At 37.1% G+C, this 9,564-nt stretch overlaps 1 pseudogene; it reads right to left on the bottom strand.

Moving 5' to 3' along the window:
* Positions 1-2,388: 2,388 nt before the first annotated feature.
* LOC124975590 (inhibitor of growth protein 1-like) overlaps positions 2,389-9,564 on the bottom strand; it is a 55,471-nt pseudogene continuing 48,295 nt past the window's right edge.

The following is a 9,564-nucleotide window of genomic DNA, read 5'->3' as shown; positions in this document are numbered from 1 at the left end:
CGTTTTTGAAATAATAAATAAGCCAAAAACATAAAGAAATTGGGCTGGCAGTCACAACTGCCCTCCACCACACTCCCACCACACACCCCACTCCCCAGTATATCTAAATGCTTTACAAATGAGTTCTAATGAAACCTCAGAGAATAGAGTACATCCTGTCAAATCTTTCTCCTTTGCTACCAAAGAGAGAATGGTATGAAAACTTTATGAAGTTAGTATAAATGAAATACCCCAATAAGAGAAGGTTCAAACACCTATGTCCTATCATTATCACCCAACTATCCTGGAAATAAAGGTGTTAATTGCCTTACATGTGGGAAGGGGCAAGAAGAACAGGTGGGACATTATTGGTTGTCTTTCACAGTAAACCACGAGTTCAAGTGAGGACCTTGTTGACTCACCTGAGCACCAAACAAGACCACATCAGAATTGATAATCCATATAAAAATACAAATCCATATAAAAATAGTTACCTCTCTATAACATATGCAACAATCAATTCAAAATGGACTGAAGAATTACATATAAAAATATAGAAAAAGTTTTCATTGAAAATATAGAAGAGTATATTTTGGGCCATTAAATCTACTCAAGTCATAGAGATTACTCAAGTCACACCAGTCACACAGACTGCTCAAGTCATTTGGGCTGCTTAGATTATTAAGTAACAATGGTCCAACTGCCACTGAGGCTTATTTTGAAATGGACATATTTTTCTTTACCTTTTCACACTCTTCCTCTTCTTAACCTGAGTGGAAGAACAAGATTACCTTTTCCTTATCCAAAACCAAGTTATCTCTATTTGAGCACATACCCAACAGAGGAGTCAAGTAATTCAGATTTCAGTGATGGCACAAGAAGATCAAAAGAATGGCTTTCCCCAAACTCACAAGTGAATCACAAAAGCCTGCAGGAAAGATCTGGATTGTAGTCTTTGAATGAATAGTTCCTTCAAAAACTCTCTGTTCTCCCTGATAGGCAGAATCACAGCATTTGGGACAGAAGTTCTCTATGTTTCTCCAGTGCATGTAAAGCAATAAAGCTTATTTTTCCTTCTTTCAAAACTCTTATTATCTTTATTGACTAGGCACTGGGAACAAGAACCAAAGTTTCAGTAACAAGCTCCACTGGCTATAGAAGGTACATACACAATCATAGTTTACCCAGGTCATAATGACTACATAAAATGGTCATAGTGCCTACTCACTTTATAAAGATCATGGAGGCTACTAAGGTCATTACACAATGAAGGCCAGAAAGGATTTGCAGGTAATAAAGACTGAGTTGGTAATACACTGCACTTGTGTCACAGAGGCTATCTGGGACATAGAGGTTCTTCAGTGATAAAGGTTATGGAGGAAATATGAACTACAATGATCATAGAGGCTTCACAGGTCACAGAGACAACTCAGGACACAGAGATTGCAGAGGTCTTGGAGGCTTTAAAGGTCATAGAATATATACATGTAATGAAAGCTACTTGGATCACTTTGTTAAATCAGGACATAGAGGGTGCACAGGAAATAGAGACTATGAAAGAAGCAGAGGGTAAGTAGTTTATTCTGGGCATGGAAGTCATAGCAGATATTCAGGACATTTGGGCTACTCAAGACATGGATACTGTGCAAGTCATAAAGATCATGTAGGTCGTACAGTATAATCAGTCCACAAAGGTTACACAAGTCATAGGGGCTAATATGTTTATTTAAGCTACTCAATTCATACATACTACAAATTTCATCAGGGATAATATGGTCATTTCTGCTACTCAGAATACTGTGGATGTGAAGATCATAGAGGCTACATAAGTTCAAGATCCTAAGGTCTTTTAAACTACTCAGTTTCTAGAGGCTATGCAGGGTAAAAAGGATACTGCATAGACTAGATGTACATCATACAGGTCATATGGGTAACAGAATTTATGCATGCCATAGAAATGAAAAGTCTCATGATCCTCTTTCAGAAGATAGCCTTAATTTGCTACATTTGTAGGCATTTTAATTATAGCCATTCCCTTTGGCTGCTCCAATTTTAAAATTAGGCAATTGCATAAATTATAACTCCAAACTCCTCCAATAAGACTGAAGGGCAATAATGCTCAGGCACTTTTTTCCTGAGCACTGCTGCCACAGGCACTGCTGCCATTTCCCTGAAGCTTTCTCTTGGGGAACAGCTGCCCCTTAAGCCACTGCCACAGACACCTGGAGGTCTTTTCTCTTGGTGTCGCTGCTGATATTGACACTGTCACAGTCGACATGGCCCCGAGGTCACTGCTCCCTTCATCACTGTCTCAGATGTCTGGCTGTCATCTACACTGCTGCTGCTGCTGCTGCTGCTCATGCTACCACTGCCACTCCTGCCACCAAAGCCACTGCTACTCCCAGGAAGTCACCTGGAGGTCACCTCTCTGGGTACTGCTGCAGCTGCAGCCACAGCCACTGCTGCTGCCACTGCTGCCATAGTTCTTCCAACTATTGCTAAAACCACCAAAGTCTGCAGCTGCTGCTGACCCCCTGGCTGCTGCCACCAATTACTGCTACTACCACTTCCACCAGTATTCAGAAATCTGCTGCTAGGGACACTCCAGGTTTGGTTGCACATGGCCACAACCATTTTGGGATACCAGCCAGAACCTGCGTTTGTTTGGGGTGCCAATGGTTTGCTGCCACTGGCATTTTGGGGCACAATGGCCTGTCTGGGGACACCAGCCAGGATTTGGAGGTTCAGTTCCAGGGTGCCTATAGGTTTGGCTGCAATTGGGCTCAACATGAAAAAAATAATGGAACAAAACACCACAAACCAAGATACCCAAATAAGAGAAGCCTCTGAAAACACAATACAATAAATAACCAAGATGTTTAGAATATCCATATTCAATTTGATCTGGAAAGTAAAGGATGGTATACAGAGCTAAATCAAAGAGAAATTCAGGAAGTTAAAGATCAATGAAGAGGTAGAGATTGTTAAATACACAAGCAGAAATTCTCAAAATGAAGGAATCCATCAATTATGAATTAGTCAATTATAAATTCAATGGAAAATATCACCCACAGTCTAGACCATTTGGAAGACAGAACTTTGGACAATGAAGACAAAATATTTAATGTTGAAAATAAAGTTGACCACACAGAGAAGATGGTAAAAATCCATGAAGAGAACTTTCAAAAATTATGGGATTAACATGAAAAGATCAAATAAATTCTGCCTATCTAGGAGCATGTGAGGTCTTTCCATCTTCTAAGATCTTCAGTTTCTTTATTTTTGGTGTTCTGTAGTTTTCATTATAGAGAATTTTCACCTCTTTTGTCAGATTGATTCCCAAGTATTTTATTTTTTGAGATGATTATGAACAGTGTAGTGTTATTTCTCTTACAGTGGCTTTATTACTGATGTATAGGAATGCATTTGAATTATTGGTATTGATTTTATATCCTGCTACTTGGCTGAATTTATTTCTTAGTTCCAGAAGGTTTTTGGTGGATGTTTTTATATCTTCCAAATATAGAACCATATCATTGGTAAATAGTGATAATTTGCGTTCTTCTTTATCTATTTGTATACACTTATTTTCTTTCTTTCATGTCATAGATGCTTCTCAGGTCATAGAAGATACTTGGGTAATAGAGGCCAAACAGGTCACTAAGGAGACTTCAAAAACATCCAAATTTGTCACTCAAATACACAACAAATACTCTGTCTGTGAACCTAAAATACTGACTCCAACCTGGTGCCAAGGAACTTGCTCCCAATGATAAAGTTTTCTCCACCTTCTGGCAATTCCATGCTCCCTAGTTTGAACAGTAATGGTCTCAGGATATCTACCACTGGCAATCTAATTTCATTAGTCTTCTTTATTATGTGCTAAAACATTTTATTTCTGCATACCTCAATTATCCATCTTTCATTACATGACATCCCAGACTGAACCAAACCATATCTTCCTCAACCTGATCAAGTAAGAGTAAGTCCCATGTCCTAAAGTTGTACCTGTTGAAAACTAAGTTGATGAATGCTAACCTGCTTGTATTTTGCAATTTTTCATTCTGGTTGTCCCCTAAATCTGTTGAAACCTTTAACTTTCCTACTACAAGTGTTCCAGAGAGGCAATTCCATTAGTGCAGTCATTGGTTTCCAGGTGGGACAAATCCATCCTGTCTTTTGTCTAACATTGGGAACTTGAAGTGCTCTAAATGTGATAGAGGATAGCTCTCAGAATTGTGGGAAATTGGGACACAGACCTGGATACTTTACATAATAAGTTCTCTCTGGAACAAGATCATGTCAATTCCCTAAGAAAAGCAGTTCTCATTCATCAGAATTTTTTTTCTGCCTTCCTTCCTGGAATTACACCTACAGCTTATGTCTGACAACTGTAAACCTGGTGATCTCCTACTTCTTTTTTCTTCTTTTTTTTATTATTATATACAAATGGGATACATGTTGTTTCTCTATTTGTACATACAGTCAAGGCATACCATTTGTGTAATCATACGTTTACATAGGGCAATGATGTTTGATTATTTTATTTCCTTCTCCCCACGCCTCCCACCACTCTTTTCCCCCTATACAGTCCTTCTTTCCTTCATTCTTATCACACTCCTTATCCCTAACCCTAAACCTAACCCTAAACTTAATGCTAACCCCTCCCACCCCCATTATATGTCCTCATCTGCTTATCAGCAAGATCATTAGTCCTTTAGTTTTTTGAGATTGGCTTATCTCACTTAGCATGATATTCTCCAATTTCATCCATTTGCCTACAAATGCCATAATTTTATCATTCTTCATTGCGGAGTAATATTCCACTGTATATATATGCCACAGTTTCTTTATCCATTCATCAACTGAAGGGCATCTAGGTTGGTTCCACAATCTGGCTATGGTGAATTGAGCAGCAATGAACATTGATGTGGCTGTATCTCTGTAGTATGCTGATTTTAAGTCCTTTGGGTTTAGGCCAAGGAGTGGGATAGCTGGGTCAAATGGTGTTTCCATTCCAAGCTTTCTGAGGAATCTCCACACTGCTTTCCAGAGTGGCTGCAATAATTTGCAACCCCACCAGCAATGTATGAGTGTTCCTTTTTCACCACATCCTTGCCAACACCTATTGTTGCTTGTATTCTTGATAATCACCATTCTAATTGGGGAGAGATAAAATCTTAGGGTAATTTTGATTTGCATTTCCCTTATTACTAGGGATGTTGAACATTTCTTCATATATCTGTTGATTACTTGTACATCTTCTTCTGTGAAGTGTCTGTTCATTTCCTTAGCCCATTTGTTGATTGGATTATTTCTATTCTTCATGTAGAGTTTTTTGAGTTCTTTATAGATTCTGGAAATTAGCACTCTATCTGAAGTATGGTTGGCAAAGATATTCTCCCACTCTGTAGGCTCTCTCTTCACATTGCTGATAGTTTCCTTTGCTGAGAGAAAACTTTTTAGTTTGAATCCATTCCAGTTGTTGATTCTTGCTTTTATTTCTTGTGCTATGGGAGTCCTGTTAAGGAAGTCTGATCCTAAGCCAACAAGTTGAAGATTTGGACCTACTTTTTCTTCTATAAGATGCAGGGTCTCTGGTCTGATTCCGAGGTCCTTGATACATTTTGAGTTGAGTTTTGTGTAGGGTGAGAGATAGGGGATTAATTTCATTCTATTGCATATGGTTTTCCAGTTTTCCCAGCACCATTTGTTGAAGAGGCTATCTTTCCTCCATTGCATATATTTGGAACCTTTGTCTAGTTAGAGAAAATTGTATTTATTTGGGTTTGTGTCCATGTCCTCTATTCTGTACCATTGATCTACCTGTCTATTTTGGTACCAATACCATGCCGTTTTTGTTACTATTGCTTTGTAGTAGAGTTGAAGATCTGGTATTGCAATACCCCTGCTTCGCTCTTGCTACTGAGAATTGCTTTAGCTATTCTAGGTTTTTTATTCTTCCAGATAAATTTCATAATTGCTTGCTCTATTTCTGCAAGGTACATCATTGGGATTTTAATTGGAATTGCATTGAATCTGTATAGCACTTTAGGTAGTATAGCCATTTTGACAATATTAATTCTGCCTATCCAGGAACATGGGAGATCTTTCCATCTTCTAAGGTTTTCTTGTATTTCTTTCTTTATGTTCTGTAGTTCTCATTGTAGAGGTCTTTCACCTCTTTTGTGAGATTGATTCCCAAGTATTTTATTTTTTTTGAGGCTATTGTGAATGGGGTAGTTTTCCTAATTTCTCTTTCTGAAGATTCATCACTTATGTATAAAAATGCATTGGATTTATGAGCATTGATCTTGTAACCTGCTACTTTACTGAATTCACTTATGAGTTCTAAAAGTTTTCTGGTGGAATTTCCAGGTTCCTCTAAATATATAATCATGTCATCAGCGAACAGGGATAGTTTGAGTTCTTCTCTTCCTATTTGTATCCCTTTAATTTCTTTGGTTTGTCTAATTGCTCTGGCTAGAGTCTCAAGGACGATGTTGAATAGAAGTGGTGAAAGAGGGCATCCCTGCCTTGTTCCAGTTTTTAGGGGGAACACTTTCAGTTTTTCACCATTTAGAATGATATTAGCCATGGGCTTAGTGTAGATGGCCTTTATAATGTTAAGGAATGTTACCACTACCCCAATTTTTTCTAGTGTTTTGAGCATGATGCTGTATTTTATCGAATGCTTTTTCTGCATCTATTGAAATAATCATGTGATTCTTAACTTTAAATCTGTTGATATGGTGAATGACATTTATTGATTTACGAATGTTGAACCAACCTTGCATCCCTGGGATAAAACCCACTTGATCGTGGTGCACTATCTTTTTAATATATATTTGTATGCGATTTTCTAAAATTTTGTTGAGAATTTTTGCGTCGATGTTCATTAAGGATATTGGTCTGAAATTTTCTTTTCTCGATGTGTCTCTGTCTGGTTTAGGTATCAGGGTGATATTGGCTTCAAAGAACGAGTTTGGGAGGGTTCCCTCCTCTTCTATTTCATGGAATAGTTTGAGGAGTATTGGAATGAGCTCTTCTTTAAAGGTTTTGTAGAACTCGGCTGAGAACCCATCTGGTCCTGGAGTTCTCTTTGTTGGTAGGCTTTTGATGACCTCTTCTATTTCATTGCTTGAAATTGGTTTATTTAAGTTGTGTATGTCCTCCTCGTTCAGTTTAGGTAATTCATATGTCTCTAGAAATTTGTTGATGTCTTCGAGGTTTTCTGTTTTGTTGGAGTATAGATTTTCAAAATAGCTTCTAATTATGTTTTGTATTTCACTCGTGTCTGTTGTGATGTTTCTTTGTTCATTCCGAATTTTAGTAATTTGAGTTTTCTCCCTCTTTCTCTTTGTTAGTGTGGCTAAGGGTTTATCAATTTTATTTATTTTTTCAAAGAACCAACTATTTATTTTGTTAATTTTTTCAATTGTTTCTTTTGTTTCGATTTCGTTGATTTCAGCTCTGATTTTAACTATTTCCTGTCTTCTACTACTTTTGGTATTGGTCTGCCCCTCTTTTTCTAGCGCTTTGAGCTGTAGTGTTAAGTCGTTTATTTGTTGATTTCTCCTTCTTTTTTTGAATGCACCCCATGAAATAAATCTTCTTCTAAGTACTGCTTTCATAGTGTCCCAGAGATTTTGATATGATGTGTCTTTGTTCTCGTTTACTACTAAGAATTTTTTTATTTCCCTCCTGATGTCTTCTGTTATCCATTCATCATATAATAGTGTATTATTTAATCTCCAGGTATTGGAGAAGTTTCTGTTTTTTATTCTGTCATTTATTTCTTATTTCAATCCATTATGATCTGGTAGAGTACAAGGTAGTATCTCTATCTTCTTGTATTTGCTAACAGTAGCTTTGTGGCATAAAATATGGTCTATCTTAGCGAAGGATCCATGTGCTGCTGAGAAGAAAGTGTATTCATTCTTCGTTGGATGGTATATTCTATATATGTCTGTTAAGTCTAAATTGTTTATTGTGTTGTTGAGATCTATAATTTCTTTATTCAATTTTTGTTTGGACAATCTATAAAGTGGTGAGAGAGGTGTGTTAAAATCGCCTAGTATTATTGTGTTGTGGTCTATTTGATTTCTGGAATTGAAAAGGATTTGTTTGATATATGTGGATGAGCCAATGTTCAGGGCATAGATATTTATGATTGTTATGTCTTGCTGATTTATGCTTCCCTTAAGCAGCATGTAGTATCCTTCTTTATCCCTTCTGACTAGTTTTGGTTTGAAGTCCACATTATCTGAAATGAGCATGGATACTCCAGCTTTTTTGCTGTGTCCGTGGGCATGGTATGTTTTTCCCCATCCTTTCACCTTTAGTCTATGGGTGTCTCTTTCTATGAGATGAGTCTCTTGCAGGCAGCATATTGTTGGATTTTTCTTTTTAATCCAATCTGCCAGTCTATGTCTTTTGATTGATGAGTTCAGGCCATTAACATTCAGGGTTATTATTGTGATATGATTTGTATTCCCAGTCAATTGACTCACATTTGTTTTTGACATGATTTGGTTTCTCCTTCATTTGGCTATTCCTTTGGGCTAGTGCCTCCTGTTGCTGATTTGCATCATTGTTTTTCATCTCTTCCTTATGGAATATTTTGCTGAGAGTGTTCTGTAATGCTGGCTTTCTTTTTTTGTAAATTCCTTTAGCTTTTGTTTATCATGGAAGGATCTTATTTCATCGTCAAATTTGAAGGTAAGTTTTGCTGGGTACAAGATTCTTGGTTGGCATCCGTTTTCTTTCAGGGCTTGGTATATGTTGTTCCAGGCCCTTCTAGCTTTTAGGGTCTGGTTTGAAAAAACTGCTGATATTCTTATTTGTTTCCCTCTGAATGTAATTTGATTCTTTTCTCTCGTGGCCTTTAAAATTCTGTCTTTATTTTGTATGTTAGGTATTTTCATAATAATGTTCCTTAGTGTGGGTCTGTTGTAATTTTTTATGTTTGGAGTTCTATAAGCCTCTTGTACTTGGTTTTCCATTTCATTCTTCAGATTTGGGAAATTTTCTGATATTATTTCATTGAATAGATTGTTCATTCCTTTGGTTTGTTTCTCTAAGCCTTCCTCAATCCCAATAATTCTTAAATTTGGCCTTTTCATGATATCCCATAATTCTTGTAGATTCTGTTCATGATTTCTTATCATGTTCTCTGTTTGGTCAACTTTGTTTTCAAGATTAAATAATTTGTCTTCAATTCTGAGGTTCTGTTTTCCAGGTGTTCTATCCTATTGGTTATGCTTTCTATGGAGTTTTTAACTTGGTTTATTGTTTCCTTCAATTCAAGTATTTCAGTTTGCTTTTTTTTCAGTATCTCTAACTCTTTATTGAAATGATCTCTTGCTTCCCTTATTTGGTCTTTTAACTGTTGATTGGTGCGATCATTTAATGCCTGCATTTGCTCTTTCATCTCCTCCTTCAATGCCTGCATTTGCTCTTTCATCTCCTCCTTAGCTTCCCTGATCGTTTTAATTGCGTACATTCTGAACTCCCTTTCTGACATTTCTTCTGCTGTGCTGTCATTGGGTTTTATTGGTGTAGTATCTAGGTTTGTTTGGGACA

The sequence above is a fragment of the Sciurus carolinensis genome, unplaced genomic scaffold (assembly GCF_902686445.1).
Source record: "Sciurus carolinensis unplaced genomic scaffold, mSciCar1.2, whole genome shotgun sequence".
Taxonomy (NCBI): domain Eukaryota; kingdom Metazoa; phylum Chordata; class Mammalia; order Rodentia; family Sciuridae; genus Sciurus; species Sciurus carolinensis.
This window is presented reverse-complemented; position numbering and strand designations above follow the sequence as displayed.